Below are 27,205 nucleotides of genomic sequence, written 5' to 3'. Positions count from 1 at the left end.
ACGGCGTCCGCTGGAATGTCCGAGCGTGGTCGCCCGTTTTGCGGCTTTTTTGGAGTCCTCTGGCAGGTGCAGGCGGATATAGTGGAGCCTCCTCGCATCTTGCGACACACGTAACCTGGGGCATACGGCATTCGCCCTAGCTCCTTCCTAACGCGACATGCGTGACCTCGGCGCGCGGCAGTTTTCACCCGTCGATAAGGCTTTGTGCCGATAGCGGTTGCGTGGATATTCATCCTGCTCGGGCGCTCTCTATCTGGCGTCCTTGCCGCCTCATCCTCCATGCGCGCTGCCTTTTGTTCGGGCCGTGTTTGCCAACCGCGGTGCTTCGCCGGCGCGAAGTGCGTCACGCGCGATACCAAACTCCGCGGAGGAGTGTCGGGGGAGGGATGTTCGGGGGGACAGACGTATCTTTCGCACCATCTCCGATAGCCGCGTCGCCGTAGGAACGCGTCGCTGGGGGCGATCTGGGTAACTGCATGGCGGCTGCGGTGTCGTCTGGCGCTCGTGTCTCTCCGGGTTTGTTTGTTTTGCGGACGAAACGGACTTCGGTTTGCGAGTACGCTTTCCCGAGGCCGTTCTCGCTGGCCCCGCCCACTGGTGGACCAGTTGAACGGTTTTATGGGTGGTTGCAAGCTGCGAGAGGTCGTGGGCGGGTTCGTGGCCTACGAGAACCTCAGTCCGAAATCCCCTGTAATCAGCACTCCTTCAAGCGGTGCCGGTTATGCAGGGTGAACTCTTTATGTCATATGTTTTCGGGTGCACACGTTTAAGTTATTTAATATTGTTGTCATTAAGTGGACTCTTGGTTACGCGTACTAATCGGGGCAGTGCGGCGGTACACGCCGCGGCTGCTTCGGCTGGTATTTTAAAAGTGACATATAAATTGCGTGTTCCAGCCATAAACCCCAGTTGCGAGTTAGCCCTTGTCTACGCCGTTTCCTTTCCGTCCGTCGTGTTCCACGTGCGCTATTGTTACATCATGACTCCCTTAGTGGCCTGGTCAGAGCAGTGTGACGCGACTGACGAGCAAGCCAACATTAAAGACTTCGTCTAACCCCCCCCCCCCCCCCCCCCTGTGGTTGTGCGCTTTTCTTACCTAATAAAGGACTTTCAGCTCAATTCTGTTGTTTATTTTGGTTTATGCACTACAAAACTCCAAGACGTACAGGCTAAAGGTTTTAAAAGAAACACGAAAAAAAACTTTTTTGATTTGGTTCAGAAAATCTAAAAAGGCGAGCAAACAAAATGCCGCTATGAGCTTCGTTTTTGCTTCTTTTCAGTTTTCATGTCAGTCTGCCCTCCCATTGGTGTTGGCTAACCACACGTAGTGAAAATTGGCACGCTACGGTTGCGTTTCCCCTGTAACTCTATTCGTGCGCAAATTGGCGGCGTCGTTTCTGCGATTACGACCCTCCCCCCCCCCCCCCCCCCCCCATAAGCTTTCGTTGAACGGTGAAACTTTGAGCGCGACATTTTGACGTGAGAGCAACTCCATGCAGGCGTCCACTCGATTTCTTTCAAAGGTTGGATGAGCATAGTGCGCCACGAAAGGTCAAAGCCGCGTCCGTCCGGTCTATGTAAGTGGTCTTGGCAGGTGCTAACGGTGCAGCCCGTTGACACTTCCGTCTCATCGAAGCTAGATGTCTTTAAAGGCCAGTCGCAAATGCCGTCTGCTAAGTCGCAGAATATTCGAGGCAGTACACAAGGCTTGTTAGCAGTGCACAGTAAAAGAAATCGGGATGGTTCTCGAAGGAGAGGGAGAAGCTTCTCGCCCGGCGTGTTGACTTGTCTTCCTTTGAGTAATAAGTTCTTTTTGTCGAAATTTAAGTCAGCACACACAGACTGCAGACACGTAGTTTGGGCCCTATATTATACGGATTGGTGATTGTTAACCCAGTATAAACTATTATAACAGCTTAACTTAGAGTAATTGAGAAAATTAGAGGTAACGGCGGTTCGTCGATCAGAGGAAAACGAAAAAAATTCTCAGGGCCGAACCGCCTGCTTCTTCGGGCTCAAATTTAGCACAGAGGTAGCATTTGACGGTCAGTTTTGTTTTATATGCGTTTAGGTTTAGTACTTGCCTGATTCGGTCAAAATTAATCGGAAATCTCCATCGTCTGCGGTGGCAGCGAAACCAAAACCGCGAGCTTTCGCAACAGTGACGCCAGTAGAGCCATCACGCGTCGTACAGACGAATGAGCACTCCGCCGGCAAGGAAGGCTGCGGAGAAGCCACGGAAGAAAAGCAATCTGCGGGGTGCAGGGCAGTCGCGTGTAAACAGTGTTTTCAGCGTCAAATTGTGGTGCGGTAGTCGAGAAAGCACTTTCAAATCAACCGCTTTCTCCACATTGCGTTTCGCCGCAGCCTCAGCGGTAGCTAACGAGAAGAGCGCTCGTTCCTGCGGTAGGGCGCAGATGGCGCTACCGGTACCACTGCTGTGAAATTCTTGCCGTTTTGGTCCGCAGACGACAAAGATTTTCGATTAAATTTTACCCGAATCGGGCAAGTACTCCACCCAAATGTAATATAAAACAAAACTGACCACCAAATGTCATCTTTGTGCGAAATTTGAGCCCGAACAAACGGAAGGTTAGGCCGAGGGATTTTTTTTTTCGACTTTCTATGGTCGACGTAGAAGTCGGTGCATTCGGAATTTACGCAGTCATCAGGTCGCCCCTCCCTGTTGGACACCGTTCGTGTTGGGAGGTCGGCCAGTTGAACTGATTTGATTTTCTGGGGTTTAACGTCCCAAAGCGACTTGGGCTATTAGGGACTCCGTAGTGAAGGGCTCCGGAAATTTCGACCACCTGGGGTTCTTTAACGTGCACTGACATCGCACAGTACACGGGCCTCTAGAATTTCGCCTCCATCGAAATTCGAAAAATCGATTGGTGGCCGAGTTGGTACATGACTAGAAGATACAAAGCGCAAAAGGGACAGGACGAACGAAGAAACAACAGTAAGAAACAGTAAGCGCCTTGTCCGTGTTGTTTCTTCGTTCGTCCTGTCCCTTTTGCGCTTTGTATCTTCTAATCGAAATTCGGCCGCCGCGGCCGCTGACTGAAATACAAATACCTAACGTCATCATTGGGATCGACGCAAGCAGGATGACTACAACCCACTGTACTTCACTGAGAAACAAACCAGACCTTCTGGGTTTAAAAATTGAATTGAAGTGTTAGCGATTCCAGCACTGGCTGCACTGGAATCGCGGATCTCGGTGGTCAGCGCCGTCGGCTCCTCGCGCCATCGCCGAGCGATGGAGCCACGATACCGTCTCGCTCCGCGGCAGCGTTCGCCGCCGTTGTGCGAGCGCTTTCTCTACGCCTGCGAACGCTTTCGCTACGCTTGTGTAGATGACGCCACCAGCGTGGCCGCCATTTTCGAGCGTGTGTCTGCGTGCGCACCGACGGCGCTGAGCACATGCAGACTGTTGGCGCGGCGTCGTCTGCAGCGCGCGTAGTTTCGGTCCTCGCCCGCGTGGTCGCCCCCTTGGCGTTCTGCACCCCCGGCGGCGAGCCCGATGTCGTGAAACGTTTCACCGGTACCACTTGTGGGCCTTCCCGACCGAGGAGCTCGACTTTCCGTGCGGTGTGTGATGTGTGGTGAAGTGTCGGCACCATGACACGGCGCCGCTCACAGCCTGCTTCGCCGACCAGCGTGCTGTTGGATTACAACGGCAAGTCGTCCGGTCGCCGCGGTGGCAGTAGGGGCGGCCGCGACCAGCCCGCCAAATCTTTCTCCACCAAAACGCGTCGGACTCGCAAGGCGACTGCGAAGAAGCCGCCCGTGGTCGTCGACGTCGCTCCGCCGTCGCCGGTCTCGAGTCTGGTGAGTTTAGGCCGCATCCGCAAAACGAAGCTGCCTCTGGCTGACGCGTTTTTTTGGGGTGTTCTGTGTTCGACGGTGGTATCGAGCCGCCTCCGGCACCTATCTTCCACCGCCGCAGCGCAGTGAATGAATGGCTCTCGGCTGTTTTCCTGTTCGCTCCTGCCCTGCCGGCGACGTTCGGCTGAGTAGGGCAACAGGTGCAGGTATCCCTCATTAAACGCGTCCTCTGCCGTTCCGAGAGCTATGCTCATTGTGAATGAAATTGAAAGCTTTATTCCATACGACACTTTCCGTTGTCCCGTGTTGTTTAGGAGAAGAAAAAAAAAGGGGGGGGGGGGGGCACTTATGTTCGTGCCATGTGTCTCGTTGTAATCGCGTTAGAAGCGTTCGTGCCTGGTTGGTGGTCCGGCAGTTATCGACACCGGACAAACCATACATGGTTTTTGCGGGCGCGCTATTCAGCGTCACCCTTGATTCGCCTTCGGCCTGCGCCGTCATCCGCCTGTGCAGTTTGACCGTTGCCGGGCGAAATTCCGCCGACGGGTGTCATAAACCAGATCGTCGTCGTGCGTACCAAGCGCATCGTTGCCCGACGGAACAGGGGCGAGGGGACGGCGACGATAATCACGCTTAGTGCCTTTTCCTCTGGGTTGCGGCGGCTTATTTCTCCGATAAGACAAGGTGATCCGGGAATCTGGCGCGCGGTCAAACGCCGCGCGATAAGTCAGTACCCGTTAAAGAACCCCAAGCGGCGGAAATTAATCCGGGGCCCGTCTCTACGGCTGCTTTTAGGATTCTTCCTTCTTCCGCTCCCCTCACTGCGTGGTTGAGGTGTCCGCCGAGCGTGAGGCAGTTACTGCGCCTTTCCTTTCCTCGTAACAGATGTTTTTTTTTTTTTTTTTTAGCATGGTCGCCCCGTTTCAGATGCGTCTGCGTTGATCACTGCTGACTCTTCAGCCTGTTGTTTCGCATGCAAGCGAAAACGGTCGCGATTTCTTCCGTCACGGCGCAAAAACCTGTTCCCGGCCGTGGTAGCGGCTCGAGCGGCCAGAGTGACGAGGTTCCATCGAGGTGGAAATTTTTGGCCGCGCCGCTCAGTCGCTTGGATGTAAACCGGCCTTTATTGCAACGGCGATCGATATAATAGCTATGGGGAATTAAGGTGCGGAGCCTGCTGTTGTCGTTTTCAAGAAGAGCAGCGCGAAATAGACAAGGACTAAAGGAGCATACACACACACAGGCGCTGTGTCCTTTAGTCCTTGTCTATTTCGCGCTGTTCTGCTTGAAAATGGCGTACCAGCTCGCCCAAGCATCAGTCCTAACGAGGTCCACCGTTGGTCCTTCGGACGGACGGCAGCGCGCGCTCGTTGACTGCATGCCTCTGCTGTCGGTGCGTTCGCTGCTTTGTGCTTTTTGTCTTCTGGTTGGGCGTAGGGCAGCGCTCCAAGGGTTACCCACTGCAGCTGCGACGATGTGTGTCGTGGCGGCGGCAGCAGCCTGTCGAAATGGCATTGACTCCAGTGTACGCTCTAAACGGCAGAAAGGTAGAAAAAAAAGAGCTTGTCCTCCGCGTAGACAGCAACGTAAAATGGAGCAGGTCGTTCGTCGGTTGCAGCTGGGATCCCTCGGGGGCCCCGAACGCGGGAACTGTCGTTGCGTTGCTGGCGTCACCGGCACACGATGCAGACAGGTGAACCGTCTTCTGAACTGGCTGTAATTTTTTTTTATTATTATTATTATTATTGGTGATCTCGACCCCGCCGTGGTGGCTCAGTGGTTACGGCGCTCGGCTGCTGGCCCGAAAGACGCGGGCTCGATCCCGGCCGCGGCGGTTGAATTTCGATGGATGCGAAACGCAAGAGGCGCCCGTGTACTGTGCGATGTCAGTGCACGTTAAAGAACCCCAGGTGGTCGAAATTTCCGGAGCCCTTCACTACGGCGTCCCTCATAGCCTGAGTCGCTTTGGGACTTTAAACCCCAATAAACCAATAAACCAACTATTGGTACGAACTGATGGGAGAGTTGGTTATGCATTGTATGAATGAAACAGCGCAAGGCCGAAGACCAAAGAAGAGAGCAGAGAAAGGAGGACATCAGCGCTGTGTTGTCCGTTTCCTTCTTTTTCTGCTCTCTTCTTTGGCCTTCGGCCTTGCGCTGTTTCAATCATACAACTATTGGTGATCTCGGTCCCGGTGAATACCCGGGCCCCAGCTTCGCCCGTCCGCAGACAGGTTTCCTTTTGTCAGCCCAAGTTGCGCGATCTCGAATAGCCACTGCGGAGTTGGAGTTGTTGAGGGCGTTGGATAGAGTGGGCTTCCCGAAATAGGTCAAAATAAAATCGAGAGCCGTCTTGACATCCCCGGGCATCACTGGGTGCAGCTCCAGCTAGTCACGCCGATGGAAAAAGGGTGCATGGACCGGTTAGCTACCTCTTAGCAGCGGGTTTTCCCCTGTGTGCATTCTGCTATGGTATATGGTATATGCACCAGTAAAATTTGTCAGTGCATTTGGAGGAACCCCCCTGGTGATGAAATTCATTCGGAGCCCTCCACTGGGGCGCCTCGCATTGAACACGTGCGTCTTCGGATCGTTGAGCCCCCTCGTGCTACCGTCGCAACGCCACTTGGATTTGCATAGCAAAGGTGACAGAGGCTCACCAAGCAGTTGGTGTCGTGGAATTTCCATCCATTTTTTTTTTTTGGTTGGGGGAGGAGGGGGGCAGCTTATGTGCCCGTTCCTTGCTTCGTGTTAATTCGTGGGGGAAAAAAATGACCTGTAGCTGCAGCGCCAACAGGTAGTTGTTCCTTTGCTCTATGGCAGTTCTTTACACGTTCGCGAGACGCTGTGGTTCGTCCCCGAGCCACCAAGTTACGAATCCTCAGTTACCGCCATGGAAAAAGGATGGCGAACTTGCTCCCACACTGTAGGCGAAGGTAGAACACGCACTAGTGCCGTGATCCCCCTGTCGATCGAGAGTCCTGGAAGAGCCTGGACTGAGCGGGGACCCGTGGAGACATCCTCGAGTGTCCGCCTGGAGAGCTTCCGACTGACGAACCAGACGCGTGGGATGGAGGGGACAAAAGGCTGCGGTTGCGCTTCTTCGATTGGATTGGATTGGAATAAACTTTATTTGTGCCTGCAGTTGGACGCTCGCGCGCCCCGACGAGGGCCTACGTCGTCTACGAGGCTGCCGTTACTCGGCGCGGGTCTCCGCTCGCCGTTGCCGGCTCGCTGGATCCCTGCCTTTCGAGCGCCCCGAGGACCTGCTGGACGGCCCATAGCTGTTGGTCATGGTCGTTGCTCTTCGCGGCTGCCTCCAGCCGCGGCGGGATTGTTCCTGATCTTGCTTCCTTTGGATTTTTGATGCAGTCCCACAGGATGTGCGTGTGATTTGCCGGCTCCCTCCGGCAGACTCTACACGTATCGGTCGGGTAGGTCTCGGGGTACATGCGATGCATCAGTCTCGGGCTCGGTAGCGATCCGGTCTTCGAGAGGTGACTCCTTTGGAGCGTTCTGTGTGGTGGGGGCAGAGCGCCATGCATCGCTTGCAACCGCCAGCAAGCTGCGTGACCCCACGACGCAGTGGTCGAATTTTGATGTTTCGCACCATGCCTCCAGACGGGAGCCAAGGATTCCTCCGAGTTAGCGATGGAGGGGTTTCCCGGTCAAAACTTTTATCGTGATACGGCTTTTTTTTTTCTTTTCTGAAACGACAGGCGACCACGGAAGGTGACGCTTAGGCGCAGGAACGACATCATTGGCTTCCTCGGGATAGCTATCGTAAGGCATGAAGTTGGGCTAGTCGGTTCTTGGAATCAGTCATAATAAAACTACGCGAAGAAGAGAGGACAGCTAGAAGTGGCACGAACAGGAATACACAAAGCGCAGTCTTCCAACTAGTTTTATTGCTTGTAAGGGTCTTGAACATCTATCGGGCTTAATACATAGTGGCGTTATTACTATATGGTATTATTTTGTGTCACTGCCTCGTGCTAAGTTCACTTGGGTTTTTTTTTTGTCTTGTTTAAGGTCCTTATAAGTGCGCTTCTTTCACGGAATAAAACTAGTTGCAAGTCTGCGCTTTGTGTGTTCCTGTTCGTGCCTCTTCTAGCTGTCCTGTCTTCTTCGCGCAATTTTATTATGACTGATAGCTGTAGTGTTTTTAGCGTCTCGATTAGACCGTGTCCTTTAGCGGACTGCTTCCAAGCGACGCGGTCAAATCGGATGCTGTGAAGTCTTGGTTATACGCGACTGTTTTTGACAGTGTCCCTGCTCTTCGTGCAGACATTAGTTTCTTATTCCATAGTTTCTCTATCTCAAGATGCTGCCGAGCGTGAGAATCGTTGCAGGATTCGTGCGCGTGGTCTCTCCTTCCGGCCGAGACCGGGAGCGCACTATGCGTCGCCCGAGAAAGATCTCCGACGCGGTCGCCAGGCCCGCTCCCATATCGCCTCGTCTCCGTTCCGTCCCCCCTCGCCTGGCTTGTTTAGAAGTGAAGCGGAACGGCGGAAATGATCTCAAAACGACATAGTCCCGCGTGTCGGTGATACCGGCCGTTTCTCGTATCCTGGGCTCTCTTGATTTCGACATGCTGCGGCGCAAAATGCGTCCAACTTCGCCGTCCGTGTCGTTGCAGTCGCGTACTCGGAAATGCGGGAAACCCGGACTATAGTCGCATACAACTTAAGTCTGCAGTGAAGCTCCGCCCACATTCAACCTCCGCGCACAGAATTCCTCCACGACAAAAAAAAAGTAGTCCGCTGCTTAAATGCTTCTTTTTACGTAAACAAAAAGCTTAACACAAGAAGAAGAATTACGAGCTCTAGGATTTTGACGCGTTGATTGTTTGAGACAGTCAAGCATTAAAAAGTTGATTTCGTTTATATTTGCGATTGGCCAGCGGAGTAATACAGGACGCCGCGGACCGCGGCCCAGTTGCTGTTTTTTTTTAAGCTGTATCCTACTATAGCATCGTGTAGTTTATTTATTTATTCATTCATAATTACAGCCTTCTTAAGCTAGTACAGGAGGAGGTCAAAGAAAGTATGAAACAGCATAAGCAAAAGCAGCGCAATGAACAAAATGGAACTAGCGGTAAATGTCTCATATTATTGAAGCAACATCAGTTATGTGGGCTAGAAAACGATAGCTTTTCGACAAAAACATCAGCATTTGAAGAAATCGCAGTGTCACTTGGTAAAGCAGCAATTGTGTGGTCCGAAACCCGAAGGGTCGCAGGCGTGCGAACAGCGCTACGTGATGGACGTGGGTGCTCGTCAAGGGATACGGCGAAATTTGACGCACGCCTTCTTGGAAGGAAGCGGAACGCCTTCAGTCGGCGTGGACATGCCCATTGCTTGTTTCGAGGCGCTTACACGAGCAGTGCGGGGGCGAAGTGTGCCAAGTGAGCGAATTTGTATTCGAGGGTGGTTGAGGCAGCCGTAATTGCAGAGCTGTGCAACAGTTTCTCAAAATCACGCATACCGGGCAAGCTGGCGCCACCGTCGATGCGGCTTCGTCGGCTCCAGACGCGAGCCTTCTTTAGCCCGTCGAGACTAGCACACATGTATCCAACACAATACAACGCTACTTGCAAACAATGCGGCGAGATAGCCGGATATGACCACATTTTATGGAGCTGCAAAAAGGCGCCGCCACCGGCGCACCTACTACCAGTCCCTTCTCTAGAGCGGTGGGAGGCTATACTGGCCAGCTCAGACCCGTTGACGCAAGTCCGGGCCACTGAGTGGGCTCACAAGGTCGCCAAGAGCCATGGGCTCGAAGCCACCTAGTATAATGCCCACTAGGGCTCAGTGCTGACAATAAACGTTTTCCAATCAAAATTCTCAAACAGCACCTCATCCGCCGCGGGAATGCTGGGAAGGCGAGGTTTCTTGCTTGCCTTGGCTAGCGTTGGGCCGAAAACGGGGAATTTTGCCCCTGATCGGCAGCTGCGCCTCGAGGCTGTCGTCTGCGCGCAGGTGAAATGATTTCAGTCGTGCGTTTTTCGCTTCTTCAGTAAATTAGACGTAAGTGTTAGGCCGGTGTGGAGAAAATTGCGAGGACACTTTGGGAACTAAAGTGGTGAGAGGCGAAAGCCGAGGACACTATTGCGTGATGACTTCCGGTGGATATGACGTCACATCGTTCCCGTGCTTATATCGATACCCAAGTCATACATTTTTCGGGGATCTTCAGTGTTAATTACGCTTACACATTTTTCCGTCTAATTTGACACAAATCCGACGTTTTCCCGACCATGCTGTGGCAGTTCTCACTATGCCATGACGACTTCCGGTGGAGGTGACGTAACACCGTTCCCGTGGCTATATCGACGTCCGGGCTATTTCGACGCAATAGGGGATATTCAAAATTCCGCAAGTGCGCTTTCCCGCATAACAATGTTGTCCAAAACAAGATGGCTGACCATGCATTTCCAGCTGAAACAAAGCAAGGAAGACTGGTTTTTTTTTTTTATTCTTCCAAAATACGTTTCTTACATTCTATCCACACCTTTAGCGCCTGTCCTGTAGCCCACGTAGTTACTTTATAGCGAAGTCGGCCATCTTGTTCGGGGCAACACAGTTATGTGGGAAAGCGCACTTGCGGAATTCTGAATATCCCCTATTGTGACATTTTTTTTACTATAATTAATTAACTAATTACACTACAGTCATCAAACGTGGCTTCTAGGTTAATTTGTTCCTCCTCTATCTGAAGCAAGCATCGGTTTTCTCCCATCTTTTTTAGTTCCCGAGTTAACGCGCTGCCCAAGGTGTGACACCCTCTGCTAACGGACGACAGTATGAGCTTTTTCGCCTTAAAATTTCGCAGCGTCACTTCGAGTCTTGCCGCGAGAAGAGGGGTATCGTATACGGCTTAATCCGCGTTTCGTGCCCAGCAGCAGCCGAGCCAAATACGAAACCTAATCTTCCCTCTCCACGTTGGATGCAAGCATGGAGGAAAAAAAAAAACCGAGGGAGCGTGACGTCACGCGGCCAGCGTTCGCAAGCCGAGTGTTTTGAAGTCGTTTTCTCCCTCAGTTTTTCGCTCTCCGAGGCAGTCCTCTTTGTTTTGATTCTGGTATGTTTTAGTGCGCGTATGCGCGACCCGCGGCGCGGGCATCTACAGCAAGGAGGTTGATCTACAGATAGTCTGCCGCGCTAATCCGCGCATGAGCGAGCACAGCGGGGCTAGACTTTACCGCACGCCATCACATGACGTGATCACTGGTAGACAAACTCTTTTTTTACTATATCTTTACTTGTTAAGACTAGGCTTCATGGTTGTCGCCGGCCGCTCCCTCCTCAGTGTTTTTTTCTCCATGGATGCAAGTGCCGATCCGCCAGCTTTCCCACAGGGTAATATAGTGAGTGACTCCAAGGTCCACACAACGTTCCCTTCGCCCTGCAGCGTAGTGTTTCGTGGACCTGTCGCGGACTCGGCCTCATGTTCTGTGTACACCCTGCGCCCGACTCGAGTTTTCGTCCGACCGTCGCTTTCCCGCAGTGCGGATCACCTTGCTTTGCTCTCCGCGGGCTCAAGCATCGCCGCGCTGCGACGGAGGGCGGCTGGTAGCGTCTGTTCGCCGGGCGAATCTCGGCAGCCCTGCGCGCAGTAATCGCGCGCACTGCAGCCGGGGCGTCTCGTTTCCGAAGCCTGGGGAGCTCGCCTCGTGGGAGAATGCTCCCCCGTGCGCGCTGGTTGTTCAGCGTGGCGGTGCTCTCGCCTTTTGAGGAGAGAGCCTGTCTCGTATTTGAAGTCGTACGGGGCGATCCCCAGCGGTTCGGCGAGGTGAACGGACCCGATGCTCTGTGTGTGCGTGGGATCGACCGTCGTATACGCGCTCGTGTGAAGTGTGAGCTCCGGATGTTCCGTGGGAAGGAGGGCCCTGGGCAAGAGTCGGCGGGACCCGAAATGCTAGGGTGCGCCGCTTCCTGACTGCGGCTGGGACAGAGATATATAGTACTTTTATGCTTTTAATATTGGACGAGTCAGGTGGGCGGACTCCTTAGTTAAGGACTCCGGTGGCTTGCGCTGTTGTCTGGACCCCGTCGCATGGTCTGTTGCTGGTCAGAGTTGCCTCGCATTGCTCGTATCGTGTCTGCGATGTTAGGTGGGATGCTTTTCTCACGCAACTCCACGAAATGTGGAACGGCGTGGGCTTGTACCGCCGCACCAGGGACAGGGGGGGGGGGGGGGGTTGTATATGAATGGGCGGAAGAAACGGACATCGCGAGCGGCGTTGGAATGCTTTTGCGCGATTTCGGAGATGGGCGCGCATGTTGTTTGCGTTCGTATCGAAATTTAGATACAGCGATCCGGGACGCCTTCGGGTATTGCGGGATTTTTTTTTTTTTTTTAGCACCGTTGTTGGGCGAACTGTGGTCGGCGGACAACAGCAAAACGAGGCGTTTGTTTACCTTTTAAGATCGCTGCGAAGAATGCACACTCCTGTCCTTCTCAAGGTGTTATTGCGGTTCACTTAACCCTTGTGATAAAAGCAACGGGGACGACGCTTAAGTCAGCCTATGAGGAGAATGCGATAACATTAGATTTCACATTTGTCACAGCTTGCGTTGCGCCTTGTGTTTGCGTCAGTTTCTTCGCAATTGCCGCTCCATAACCGCCATATTCGGACAGAGCTAGCCGCAGTAGCAGATATCTGCTATGCTGTGACGGTGCCGAGATTTGTATACATCAAATTTTTTATCTCATTTTTGATTTTGATTCTCTATCTAGGTTGCTCACAACCCGCAAGGCAGCAAGTGATCACGTTGTAAGGTGCACGTCACCTCTCTCGACGAATCAGTAATTTAATTTCCACCGTTGCCACTTTCCACGTTGAGCAGGTCGTGGTGACATCGCAATCAGCGAATTTCGTGACACCGGACATCGGCGAGGTTTTGGTGCGAGAACTTAATGCTACCAAGTTTCTAACCTTGGCAGCGCTCTTCCGCGTTTCCGCGCTGTTCGTGTTCTTGGGGGTAAATCCTGACCGTCCCGCCTGCCTTTGCGTCGTCGGTATATATGTTGGAGGACAGCGTCCGTCGACCTCCGCTGAACCGGTCCATTCTTCACTTGCAGCGTTCGTGTGGGTGACCGTTTAATTATCGTAAGCACGGGCTATGTACGACAGCGGCACACGCGCCCATATTTCCAGCTGGCCATCCCTGTATCTGCTGTCACTGCGCCTGCAGCCTCTTCCCGTCGCCACAAATCCATTAGGGCCGGCCTTCGGATGTCCCGAGCGCGTTGCTCCAGTGTCTAGTCTCGTCTCTCTTTCGCCTTCATTCACCGGGACACGCGGTCGTCCCCGTTCCTGCGCACGCGCTACACGACGGCCTCGGGTCGCACGGCCGTGCAGCCTGCGCTGCACCCTTGTTTAACTTCGCTTCTCATGTTTAGGGTGATCAGAATTGCTCCGTTTTGTTTACCGTAGTCTACAACAGCTCTATCTCACCGATACTCACCTATGGGTCAGAAACGCGGAGGCTAACGAAGAGTGTTCAGCGTAAGTTAAGGACAGCGCGGTGAGATATGAGAAAAAAAATTATAGGTGTAATGTTAAGAGATCGGAAGCGGGTGGAGTGGATCAGGGAACAAACGCTGGTTAATGACATCCTAGTCGAAATCAAGAGGGAGAAATGGGCTTGGGCAGGGCATGTAATGCGAAGGCAAGATAACCGCTGGTCCTTAAGGGTAACGGAGTGGATTCCAAGAGAAGGCAAGCGTAGCACGGGGCGGCAGAAAGTTAGGTGGGCAGATGAGATTAAGAAGTTTGCGGGGATACAGTGGCCGCAACTGGCGAAGGACAGGGTTAATTGGAGAGACATGGGAGAGGCCTTTGCCCTGCAGTGGGCGTAGTCAGGCTGATGATGATGTTTCTTGTAGTGAGGCGGATAAATAAGAGGCCTTTGGAATCGCGCGATCCGCTGTCGGGATCCGCCTACGCAGTGGCAGGTGCGTGGGTGAACTGGCGCCGTTGCGTAGCGAACAGAACAACGCTGCAAATTTCGAGGTGCAAGATTTGTGGTTGTCTGTATACCCGCCAAGGAACTTGTGCCGCTTGTCGGAAAGGACGCGGGGTCGAATCCCGCCCGCGGCAGCGTTTCGATATGGAGGCCGAATGCGAAAACGCCCGTGTCCTGTGCGATGTCGGCGCCCATTAAAGAACCCCAGGTTGTCAAGATTAATCCGAGCCCCTGCACTACGGCGTCCCTCACCGCCCAAACGCGGCTACAGGATGTAAACCCCGCATACCGCCAGTTCCTGTTGTCTGCAGCTTGTAACACGCGTGTTCGAGGTGAAGTAAAGCAGGAGGAAAAGAAAACGCCTCCCGACGGCCATGCTTGTCGGGCATCAGCGTGCACCGCGAGCACCGCAAAGGGAAGTCCCGTCTTCCATGTGGTTGGTGGCCCGAAGCTGCCTCTCTCGTGCACGTGGCCGAGCGAGTTTCCCGCGCGCCGGACCTCCGCCGGGTGGTTCGTCGTCGCTTCCGCACCAGCGTGGCGCCGCTGCCACAGCTGTGTGTGGCTGACGCGTGGCGCAGCTGTAGCCGTAGAGCAGCAGCTGCACATTCCATCCCATCTCTGCTGCTGCGCGTGGGCGAGAGTGGCGCGGTTGACGCCGCCGACCTGGCGAGGGGGGGCGTTGTCGGAGGGGGGCGGAACCTTATCGGCGCCGCGTTGCCTATCGCCGATCGCGTGCACGTTGCGCGATCACTTTCACGCTCGCCGGGGTCGCCCGACAGAGGGGCACGCGCTGGGCCTCCTCCTCCCGCTGACCAGGGACGAACATACTTATTTTTGTTGTGTAAGGCGAAAGCCTTTAATGGCTCATACTGTCGTCCGTTTGCAGAGGGTGTCACAACTTGGGCAGCGTGTTAGCTCGTATCGGAACTGAAAAGAGATTGAAAACGAGTGATTGCTTCAGATAGAGGAGGTTGGTTTATTGGTTTATTGGGGTTTAACGTCCCGAAGCGACTCAGGCTATGAGGGAGGCCGTAGCGAAGGGCTCCGGAGATTTCGACCCCCTGGGGTTCTTTAATGCGCACTGACATCGCACAGCACACGGGCCTCTAGAATTTCGCCTCCATCGGAATTCGGCCGCCGCGGCCGGGATCGAACCCGCGTCTTTCGGGTCAGCAGCCGAGTGCCGTAACCACTGAGCCATCGCGGCGGGGTAAATCGAGGAGGAAGAGAAAAAAATAAGAAGCCATGTTTGATGACTGCAGATTAATTAGTTAATTAATTACAATAAGAAAATGTCAGAATTGCGTCGAAATAAGGCGGACGCCGATACCACGGGACCGGTGTGACGTCACATCCACCGGAAGTCGTCACGGCATAGTGTAGTAGTATTTAGTAGTAGTATTTATTTATCCTCGGTGTCCTCGGCTTTCGCCTCTCAACACTTTAGTTGCCAAAGTGTCTTTCTTTCTTTTTTGTGAGGCACTCGCACTGGGACCACCACCGATTATTGGACGAAGAGAAATCAATTCCAGGGGTGAATGCTCCCCCTCCTGTAGAGTTCCCATCAATCCGTGCTGCTGTAGCGAAGTTCACTCTTGCTCACCGCAGCTCAACTATAGCAGGATACAACTTAAAAAAACAGCAGTTGCTAACACTGGGCAGCGGTCCCCGGCGTCCTGCATATACTTCTAGAGCTCACAATTTTTTTTCTTGTGTTAAGCTTTTTGTTTAGGTAACAAGAAATGATTAAGCAGCGGACTACTTTTCCGTCGTGGAGGGATTCTGTGCGCGGAGGCTGAATGTGGGCGGAGCTTCACTGCAGACTTAAGCTGTATCCGACCATAGTGCGCCTTCCGCGCTTGGATCGTGCTTGGAACTTCCAGGGGCAGCACCCGGGTTAATATTTTGATCTGCCAGAAAGTGAGCCCATTCCTCTTGTGCGGCGACCTACGGCGCCGTTTACTCCCGGTAGACTCCCGCTGGGACCCCGAACTGGCCCATTGGGGGTTGAATTTTTAGACAGTCCATTGACTGCCCACAGACTTCTGTCTATAAAGTCTATATAAAATTCTATAGACTAGTCTATAGGCAATACAAATGCTGTGGACAGTTTATAGACAGTCTATAGACAGCGCGGCGAATTTAGTGCTGCTATATATATATATATATATATATATATATATATATATATATATATATATATATATATATATATATATATATATATATATATATATATATATATATAGTGAAATCTGTATGCGATGGCGTCGAACATGTGGTAGAAGCTCATAGCGCGGCGATATTTCCCGAGACTATAGAGCTCCATGGAGGCACTTAATCCGCGCTCAGTTCCACCTGCTCCTCCGCGGATCGACGTCCCGCTCGTTGTGTAATGATGTGCACGGTTCTCTTTTCGGGTGTCCCGTCCGATTTTGTGATTGGTGGGGCAAAAAATTGACGCGCAGGTTCGTCGCAATTCTGCCGAACCTTGGAAGTAGAGCGACAGCCGATTTTCTGCTGTTATTTATGTGATTCTTCTGACATTTCTTTATGCAGTTGTTTACTTTTAGTGAAGTTATTTATATTTTTATTAGCTTGAAATAGTTTTTATTTTTGTTTTATATTTTAATTTTAATGTTTCCACTTTTATTTTGTTATTTTTCTCTCCGCTGCCTCCCGGGGTCGTTTTGCATACCGACATGAGCTTGAAGAACGGGAGCTTTCGGTCTAAAAATTTTGAATGGGTTTGCGAAGCTTATCCTACCAGTGGACGCATCCGAGATGGTTATACATGGCTCGATGGCTGCGTCGTTCGGCTGCTGATCCCAAGGTCGCAGGGTCGAATCCCGGCCGCGCGGCAGCCTCATTTTGATGGATGCGAGATGCAAAAACGTCCGTGCTCTGTGGCGTGTCAGCACGCCTTAAAGAACCCCAGGCTGTGTAAATTAATCCGGAGTCGTCCACTACAGCTTCCTCCATAGTACATGAGCCACTTCAGGTCGTTAGACGGACACTGTGAACAAATAGAAGTTCGCCTGCATCGATAGGGTACCGCGTTCATATCGCAGGGAAACCACTCTTACCGAAAGCCGAGCTTTTACGAGCCAAGACCAAGAAACGGAAGTGCAGATGTCGCCATCACCGGCCCATTTCGCAACTAAAACGCGTGTATCGAAGTCACGGATCTCAGAGTCTACGTTACACCACCATTCAGTTCAAAACGGTGGCAACCCGTCCTTTTCGGTAAGGGCGTCACGAGTTCGAATCGTCTGCCTGGAAGATTTCTAAATCCAATTTTCCCGGCGATAGATGGGTCTCTTGCTGCTCAGAGTGCATCAACATAGCCAGAAAGAGGCAGGTAATCCATTTTTACCGCCCATTCCATACCGTTCTAAGAGAAGGCTCAAGGGAAAACATGTCACATTTTCACGCCACGTCCGGGATGGTGTAGTCACTTGGCCTTGTGCGCGAGGCCTTTGTGACAGCTTTTGCCCGCGCGCCGTCAGTTCCTCCCAAGACTTGCGGTGCGGTCTTCGGCGCCTTACGTAGATGGAAATCCTGAATCGGTCGAGGGCACAGGTCTGCGTGCTAACGACGGCAAACTAGGAGAGAGTGCAAGAATATATGTGCCTATTTCTTCGCACACCAGTTATATTGCACGCCGTAACCGAAAATATACTCAAAGAGACCAGAAGATCCCCATTTCAGGTCGTTTTTCTTTGCAGTAGCTCTCAAACTCCGGCAATTTTGGAGGAAGACATCTTCGGTCCTTGAAAAATTCCTCGACACTCCGTGAAAAATTTCGTTTCGCCAAATTTTACTTCCCGAATTTCCCCAAAACGGAAAAAAATTCCCCGCATGTGACATCGCTATCGCCCATTGACGTGCACCTGTGTTGCGATGTCGCGGGCGCAACCGGTGTGGATTGTGTGCTTGTAAAAGAACGCCCACCCGTCAGCGGCATGCGTATCCGCGTGTGCGTGGGCACCTCTGCACACGTCGTGGGAAACGCAGGGAACAATCGGAATTCGCCGCCGGTGATTCAGGTGCCCCCCGCTGAGGGAATCAAGGAACGGGATCGCAGCACGCTCGGAAATGGGCGGCCTGGTCGGTGCTGTCGGTTGGCGACTGCGACAAGGCCAAAGACCGTCTGTTGAAGGGGTTTGCACGCCTGTCACATTTCGTGGCAGCTCGTCCTAATCCCGAGACGACCTCGGCGCACATGACACGTCGTTCCTCGCAACTGTCGAGCGGAGATGCTATCGCCGCATGTGCGCGCTGTCCGGCTCGACTGATGCCGCTTCCCTCTTCGGTGCAGACCTGGCAGTCGGAAAAGGAGGTCACGGAACTAGTCACATCAGTCCGAAGAGCCTTGTGAACAGCAGCAGCCGTCCCTGCGCCACGTGCCAGGACACAACGCGTCAACTCCGACTCCCTGCCGCTCATATGTGACGCTCGACAAAAGATGGTCGTGTTTGCCGAGCTCTTCTTAGTCCGCGTTTTCCGCCGAGCTGTGTTGGCTCTTCGCATTTCCATATGTTTGCACTGCGTTCGCTGGCGTATGTGCGGTAGCACACCGTTTTTGTGTAAACTGGGCTCCCTTTCGTGCGCTTGTGCCGGCCGGAGCGCATTTTCCGATTATTTCCACAGTAGCTTTGATGTTGACGCGAAGGAAAGCCGTCGTTGCCTCGGGTTCGCTCGATACGGCGTGGCCTCGTTGCGTAAATGCACTTCCGCGCTCGTGTGCCGCGCTAGTCTGTAGCCCGTGGCGCGCACCCACATTCGAAAGGATGCTAGCTATTCTTTCTTTCTCGGGATCCCCGCCTTTCCGTGGCACATTTGCGCCGTAATTTTGGATGAGTCCGATGGAGGTGTGTATAGACGGGGGCTTCCCCTTACGCTTCCCAATCTCTTCCACCCTGGGCTGTCCGAGAGTCCGGGTAGTCAAACAGGAGGCATTCTTTGCAGTTTTCGTGGCTAATGCATTAATTCTAACAAAATTGTATCGCTATCCTAGTTCTGTATACTGATAGACCAGTACACCGCCACTGAGTTTGACTCGGCTGATAACTCTCCTCAAGGCATCTTCGAATAAACTTCAGTTGTTAGCGCCTGATAAATCTGTCAGACTTAAAGGCAGCATTTGAAAAATTCAGTTCTCCTTTTGTAAAGACAAGTTCCGTTGATTTCAGCGCTTACCAGTTTTTGAATTGAACTGGATGGATGGATAGGAGCGTCGCCTTTGAAACGGGGTGGTGGCAATTGCCACCATGCTCAGCGTTTCATTATTATTTTTTTGTTTACTGTGTTGGCAATTCTCATTAAGATTCGCCATCATCTTTACCTACGGTTTCCTACAATTCTAACCTTATGCCACATATCTGCTTTTCAGCCACCAATCCTCTAATCGCTTTGAAGCAGTGAACTTAGGTGGACGGTCAGCGCCATCTCCCGGTGCTCTGTGTTGCCACTCGCAGGGAGCAGCGACAGTGGCGGGGAAAGCACTTGCGCAACGTCTCTGACTCGTGCTTTCGCGGGGAAGTGATAATGGGCATTGTGCGGCCACACTTTCGCATAGGCCGATGATACCATGTGCGGCCAAGTATTATTCACGAGGTCGAAGGCGCCGCTAAACATTGTCGACGTCATTACACGGTGCTTTACTGTCAGTCAGTAATTTTGCAGCTATTACCGAGCACTTCGCCTGTGCCCCGTGTCTTCAAGTGGAGTCGCTGCCATTGTGCTCGGAGCGCCGTTTTGCGCTGCAGTCGCATTTTGAAGCAGTGAATTCGCAGGTGCAGGGAGAACAGTTACCGTGCGCCAGCGCTGCTTCCCGCGCTCATAACACGGCGGCAGTGGACACGCGAGCGTTAATAGCCTTCTTTTCTGTTTTCTTCCACCTCGTTTCTATTCGCAAGTTGGTCGCTGGGGGCGACAGCGCCGCTCGTGACAGTTGGGAGCCATAATGCTCTGTTATCAGTGGTAGCCGCAAGGGGCGCTGTAGCAGGTGAAACGAGTGACGCTCCTTGGCACGCTGCCAGCTGCCCCGCGTTGGAGGACTGCCAACACGGGCCATCCATTCGTGTTCGGAAACGTGGCGACGGCACGGAAAGCGTCCATTCTAGCGCGCGCGCTCTCGAGTATAGGGTTACCATGCCGTGCGTGTACGTATAAGGCCCTGCGTGCTGCGCAGATTTCGGAAGGCGTCCCGTTTGAAGCGAACGACTGCGATTTTTGTCCCAGTAAAGGGCCGCGATACGATCACTTGCGTAGCATGATGTTGTGGGAGAGCCTAAAATGATGCTTCCCTGCCCTTGTCCGTCTGCGTATAACAGGCTGCTGTATGGTATGGCGAATACTATGAATGAAAAATAAGTGTCGCAGTCCATGCCACCAAGTACTAAAGCGAGCACATTCGTCTGGGGGGTAAAGTAAAAGCATAGGATGGCATATATTTGTTGGAGAGGGCTACAAGAATGCTGGCTACAAGATGCTGTAACAGTACAGGGCCGCACCGCCTGTACTACAGCATGAGAGCGCGAGCGGGTCGAGTTCGGACAACGTCAGTCCCACTGGGCGATTTATCCCAACCTCGATGCCTCCAAGTCGGGCGAGAGTACCCATGGTGTCCAAGGACAGGCGACCGGGTTCTTGCAAACGGGGTCTTGGGATCGCGACGTGTCGGCGTGTGCGGCGCACAAACTGCGCGACCTGAGTGCACAAATCGGTGCAGATCGCAGGCTGAGTCAGTCGGTTCCGACCGGCTTCAACCCGATGAGCCGGCTCTCGATTTTTTTGCCAACGCGCGCTTAGCGGCGGTTGCAGCTGGGTGTTACGTGCTGACACCATCGTCAGCGCACGCTTGTAGGGCGCAGTACTCGCGCGGTGCTGCTGCTGCTGCTGCTGCTGAAAAACAAGGCGCAAAAGCAGTTCGTCAGGACTCCTCCCGGTTTTTAACGCGTAGTCGAGCCCTCGATCTGGGAACTCCCGATTAGCGCTTTTCGCCCGAACGCCTACGGCCTTACCCCGAAAGCGAGAGCAAATTAGCGGGGGACTGTAGTCACGGACTGATCGCAGCGAGCGGCTGCTGTATATACGTCAGCGCGTTCCGCCCTGCAGCGTGTACGTGGGTGCGACGTCCTTTTTTTCGTGTGACGTCCGTTTCACGCGTCCGGGCAACAACGTGTTTTCGTAAAGCGCGACCTTCCGGGTCGCAGCGCCAGGTGCGCGCGCTCTCGTCGCCTCTGCTCTCGCGCTGATCCTGCGAAACTGGGCCGGGGTTTTTGACTGGAAGTTGATAAAGGGACGTGGCCGCCTGCCTGTTTAGACTCCGTCGTCCGCGCGTTAGCTGTCGCTACAAGGTGGGTTTTTAAGGTGAAAGCCTTTAATGGCGCATACTGTCGTCCATTAACAAAACGTATCACACGCACTTAACTCTGGAACCAAAAAAGATAGAAGAAAACCAAGGGTTTCTTCAGATAGGAGAGTAAAAAATAAACCCAGAAACCAAGTTTGAATCCGCCGCGGTGGCTCAGTGGTTACGGCGTTCGGCTGCTGACCCGAAAGACGCGGGCTCGATCCCGGCCGCGGCGGCCGAATTTCGATGAAGACGCGAAATTCTAGAGGCCCGTGTGCTGTGCGATGACAGTGCACGTTAGAGAACCCCAGGTGGTCGAAATTTCCAGAGCCCTTCACTACGGCGTCTCTCATAGCCTGAGTTGCTTTGGGACGTTAAACCTCAGTAAACGGAACCAAACCAAGTTTGATGACTAGATTAATAAGTTAATTAATTACAGCCAAAAATGTCAAAATTGCGTCGAAGTAGCGCGGCCGTCGATATAGCCACGGGGTGTGACGTCACTTCCACCGGAAGTCGTCACGGCCTTGTGAAGATTATCACAGAATGGTCGGAAAAACGTCGGATTTGTGTCAAATTAGATAAAAAATGTCTGTTATTCAGTGTATTTAACACTTAAGATTCCCGAAAGATGTATAATTTGGGTATCCGTATAGCCACGGGAACGGTGTGACGTCACATCCACCGGAAGTCGTCACGGCATAGCGTCCTCGTCTTTCGCCTCTCAAAACTTTAGTTGCCAAAGTGCCCTCGGTGGACGAACCGAGCCGGAATTCCGCCCAAACGCCGACAGTGACTTGTGCGCGGCTTACTTACACGCCTAGAGGGAAAACTAACCACGCTGCACTGCATCCACACCAAGGGCATGTCGGGAAGATTCGTGTTCGACTTGGCTGTTGTTGGGCTGAAAATGCGGATTGAATCGTAACTGTGCAACTTTTACCGATGCAAATCTCAAAGGAATGCTTCGCTAGTTATACTATACTAGCCTGGTTCCGAACAAACGCTCATATTTTTTTTTTTGATAAATATACGCTCTGTTGAAACTATTCTGCTCAGGGTGTAAGCATCGCTGCTGTGGTGGCTGTAGATGTAGCCACTGTATATCGCGGCGCAGGAATAATTCCGCGTCAGAATCTAGGTTTCCGGCCCGAACGCTAGCCAAGCCAAATACGAAACCTCGTATTCTCGGCGTGCCTTTGTTGGGAGAAGCGCTCTTTAGGAAACTCGCATAGGTCGTGGCGCCACATTTCCCTCAATGCGATATTGAGAAACTACGCGCCAAGCGGCCTCATGAAGGGAGCACGTTGTCTCGGAGGCTGCTAGGCCAAGTATCTCGGGAGTGGCGGATACTGCACTTGGTGTACTGGAAGCTACATGAGCGTAAAGCTAAGGTTCCCAAGAGTCCGTGGTTTGTAGTGGCACACCAATCAATCAATCAGTCAATCAATCAATCAATCAATCAATCAATCAATCAATCAATCCATTTTATTTCCTTAAAGACCCCTTTTTCACTGCGAACGAGCTGCGATGCAGTTTTGTGCTATAACTTCGTTTCATGCATAGCAGGCAACGCTGCCAAAGCTAGCGTTCCTTTTCGCGCAGGCTAAGTCCGCACGAAAAAAGTAGTTCGCCATACAACCAAAGCGAACACAAACATATTTCGTAGAGACAAATCTTAAGTGCCGTGACTGGCACCTCCTGGACTTCGTTTTACCTCTTGCAACGTTTTCGTCCTGCTACTCGTCTAGATTTCGAGAAGCAAACAGTACACGTGGCGATATGATACGCTGTTGGCAGGCCGAATCGCTCCTTCTAAATCCGCGCCCAAAAAGTAGTTCACACTCCGTGAAAATTATGGCCAGAGTGCCCGAACACTGAGCGCCTCACAGCTTCGACCGTCATTTTCAATGGTACCACATCTTTTTATACCGCTCTTTGTATTCGTCCAAACAATGACCGGAGTTTCGAGAACGAATGATACGTGGCAGAGTAATATAGTTTCGCGGACGCTCCACTTCAGCAACCTCCGCAGCGTTGCCTGCTATGTATGAAACGGAGTATAGAGCACGCATACGAGGGGGTCGTTTGCGTAAAGGCCTGAACTCTGGGCAATCATAAAAATGCATGGGGTATCAGTGCGGCGTGAGAGCAAACGCATTGAGTTTGGCCAGTGGTAAAGCGGACTTGGCCAGGCCCTGCATTGTTCGCTCACTCAACAGTCTCTGGCCTCCCCTACTCTCCTCCTCCTCCTCCCCCTTTTACGGCGCGCACATCGACAATGGACACAGGAATGTGATACCGTGCAAGGCTGCGAACAAAGGCTACAGTTTCTGCTTGTTTACGGAAGGTTTATCCCGACTCCGACAACCGGACGGAAGGGCCATACAACGGAAGCATGTTATTGTAGGGTTTGCAGTTCCCCCGTGGACAACGCCTCGGTGATAGGGAACCAATAACGCTTATCGCATCAGGTGGCAAAAACCCAAAATCCCCTCACGATTTGTTTTGCTGTCGGGTACATTTATACATAGAAGAGGCACTACTTCAGGGGCCCTTTTGGCGTAGTCTCTGCCTTAAGGGTGAGCTGGCATCACGGTGTGAATACAGGAGTGACTCGTTACGGTCGTGAAGGGGCTTCTATGGAAATTGGCACTTGTGAGAATATTTCTGGAGCGTGAACATGAAACACGTAGCGCGAAGAAGGCGCCCAAATGTCTGTTCGTGTCCCTTCCTTTACGTTTACTTTCCGTCCCGTGTGTTCCCTGTGCGCTATTTTTTACATCATGAACGAGGCAGCGTCTTTTCTCGCGCGCGCTCCGTTTCTCACTGCTCGTTACGCGGTACTGCCGTCCTTGGCCCGAGTTCGAGGCGCGTGCGGCGACCATTTTCGCGTTCCTGCCCCGTGTCGCAAGGCGCGCGGTATGCGGGCGCGCTTTCGGCCTGTCCATTATCGGCCGCAGTTACCCGCACGGATCGGACCCATTGTGCGCGCCCGTGCTGCTCGCGCCTGCGGCGGAACTGGCCGGTTGAGGTCAGTTGCTGCTGCTGCTGCTGTGTCGTGGCTGGTTGCGGCCTTCTGCCCATCCGGGAGCCGGTGTTACGTCTCCGGAGTACGTGACTTCCGTGACGCAAGGCTCTCGAGATCCGTGTGTCCATGCACTTGGCGTGTAGATTCCCCGCAGGCTCGTTTCACGCGCGCCGAGCACGGTCTTCACACTCGTCGCCTGTGGTCGTGCATTCGACGAAATTTCGTTCAGGCATGGAAGTGTAAAAATTTTACAGTCACCGACCAAGTCAAACAGTGATGAAATACGTTTTCGGAACCCGCACGATCACAGTAAGGCGGACAAGACGAGCAGGCGGAATTTTTGAAGGCAGAGTTTGTTGCGCAATCACTGGCTGTAGATTGGTGGCATGCTTTCTGCCGTACGACTCATGGTCCTGGTCGTCGATTTGGTGGAGGATCATTAGGTCTCAAACTTCGCTCTTTAAACTGTACGCGCTGCCTTGTTCGCCGCATTGTGATCAAATAACCTGTACCGGTTTCGAGACGCCTTTCATCATTGTATGTATTGGTCAGTGACTATATATGCTTTTCACGCTTCGCCTCCGAACTCCGCCGTACCGGAGCATGCCAACGCGGACGCTGAGCGAACGGCCGCGGATGGACAGCTCTCTCTCGCGGTCTGCAGTTCCGGGATGCGTGCGGAAAAGCGCCCACCTCTCGGCCGCGGACGTCGCCGCGGTGGCTCAGTGTTTACGGCGCTCGGCTTCCTGACCCGAAAGACGCGGGTGCGATACCGGCCGCGGCGGCCGAGTTTCGATGAAGCCGAAATTCTAGAGGCCCGTGTACTGTGCGGTGTGAGTGCACGTTAAAGAACCCCAGGTGGTCGAAATTTCCTGAGCCCCTCACTACGGCGTCCCCCATAGCCGTAGTCGCTTTGCGACGTTAAACCTCAGTAAACCAATGTTGCTACCGCGTTGCCTCGCGCGTGCTCACTGGTTCGGTGGGCGCCGTGCCAGCCGTCTTTTCCCGCTTTCCCTACTCAAAACAAACAAAAAACAACTCATCGAAAGAGCCCGGACAGCAGCCTACGCCAATGGGGTTCCGGACTGAGAGCTCCAACCGCCGCTACAACCTCCTAAACTATTTCATTAAAATTCGCTGTGGCTTAGCTTGGTTAAGCCCGGTAATTGCGAAAGCAGTATCCGTACGTACGCCATGGTACAGCTGGTAGTGTAGCTGGTGGTGGTGCTTGTGGTGAGACTTGTGGTGATGCATCGGTTATATAATCCAAACAAATCCAATCCAATCCCATGCAATCCATTCCAATCCACTCCACTGCAATCCACTGTAATGTAATCTAATCTAATGCAATCAAGGTCAAATGAAGGTGAATGGTGGTCACCGCCGCGGCACGATGGTGGTCACCGGCCGCGGAACGGCAAAGGCGTGAAAGTGCAAGTAGTATTGCTTTCGCAATAAAAAAAACTGACTCCTGAGACCGCATATCGTAACGAGATTTTTTCGCGGTTCACGGTTCACCAATAAGGAGGAAGTAAAAACTTCCTCGTCATTGGTCGGTCCTGTCTTCGATATCGCCGTTTGCAAACGATACTGCTCGTTTAGCTGTCAATCAGCGGACCTGTCAGTCATCCTGCGCTCGCGCAGTGATAGGGTTGCGGCCAGGCCGGGCCTCAGCGCGAGTTTAGGAGGCGTCCGGTAAATAACCTGTTAGGTCTACGCTAGTACGTCTGCGCTATGCTAAAAGCCTCCCTTATGTATACCAGTGTGTAGCCCTCAATTTCGCAAGGTCATAGGATGAGCTGGGAAAAGAAATAACCGTCACAAAATAGGACCCCCCCGGTTTCTGCGCGGTTCGGCGTATACGACCCTGCGTCCTATCTGGCCCGACGGATGCAATCTGGGGGGAAACCGTAAACTCGGGGCCCGTTTATCCGGATAGGATGCGATCGTCGTGTTGTGGCCGCAAACAACGCGGCGTCCTTGTATCGCGGCTAAACTGGATCTCGCCGGCGACGCCTACTACGTGCCGTGGCTGGCGTCGCGCGATCTTCGAAAGCCTCGGAGGAAGATGCCGTCACTATCTCCGCGCTGTCCGGTCTTGGTAGCTGTGGTGACGTAACCTTAGGGCCACCGTTCGACGTATACGCGGTTACATCGGCTAAAGAACGGCACAGCTCTGAACCGCTTGTCGCGCTCGTTAGTGCTCGCCGAAGGAGTGCTTCGCTTTGAGTCGCGACAGGCGCTGGCAGTGGCCGCTTTGTTTTATTGCGAAAGGCTCATGAACGGCCTTTCGCATAGCGGCGGCCGGTAGCCACGTTTGACCTTTGGAATGACCTCTGACGTCATACCAGGGTGAGAGATGGGCTACCCCAGTCGAGTCGTCGCGCATTGGCAGCCGGTAGCCACGCGTGACCCGTAGACGCGGCGCACTGCGTTCCTTCAGTTGGAGGCGCTGCGCTTTTGCTTTCGCAACCTACCAGGCTTAACCAAAGCTAAGGCCCCGCCAATTTTTTTTTTTTTTTTTAATTTCTGGATGCCACGTAAAGGGAAGCTTCTGCGGTCTGCATGTCGTCGCTGGCGCGAAGCCGCTCCAGAAGCCCGCTGTCATCGTCGATGCTCGTGGAAGCGGCGGACGCTGCCAAGGGGCTCTACTGTGCGAGGTGCTGCATCTGTGCAGCCCGGGATGACGCCTTGAGCTTCTGCACTACCGCAGCTTATATACATGCACTTGCGTGTTCCGGCTTGGCGCTGGCTCACGGGTGAGCGTTCGTTGCTTCGCAGTTGGCTTGTTAGGGCGGTTTCATTCCGCCTGCTGCAGCTAGACCGCTGCGGTGTGAAACTGCCGAGTTTACAAGAACGTCTTGCTCTGGGATTTCGGTGATCTTTTATTAACAGGAACCCCGGATATTCGAATTCATGCGGCACCCCCAAGACTACAGCGTGCTATGGTTGTAGTATGTTCGCTTCTTTCCCGAACGGTGGCGTTGGGCGTCGAGACACGCTGCA

General features: G+C 53.0%; 1 protein-coding gene across 1 annotated transcript in view; it reads left to right on the top strand.

The window, feature by feature from the left end:
• The window catches only part of Mitf (transcription factor Mitf), a 113,765-nt gene that overhangs the window by 48,716 nt on the left and 37,844 nt on the right, over positions 1 to 27,205 (top strand). The gene's annotated exons all lie outside the window — the stretch shown is intronic.

Source organism: Amblyomma mixtum, chromosome 10, assembly GCF_055824585.1.
Source record: "Amblyomma mixtum isolate Tamu chromosome 10, ASM5582458v1, whole genome shotgun sequence".
NCBI lineage: Eukaryota > Metazoa > Arthropoda > Arachnida > Ixodida > Ixodidae > Amblyomma > Amblyomma mixtum.
This window is presented reverse-complemented; position numbering and strand designations above follow the sequence as displayed.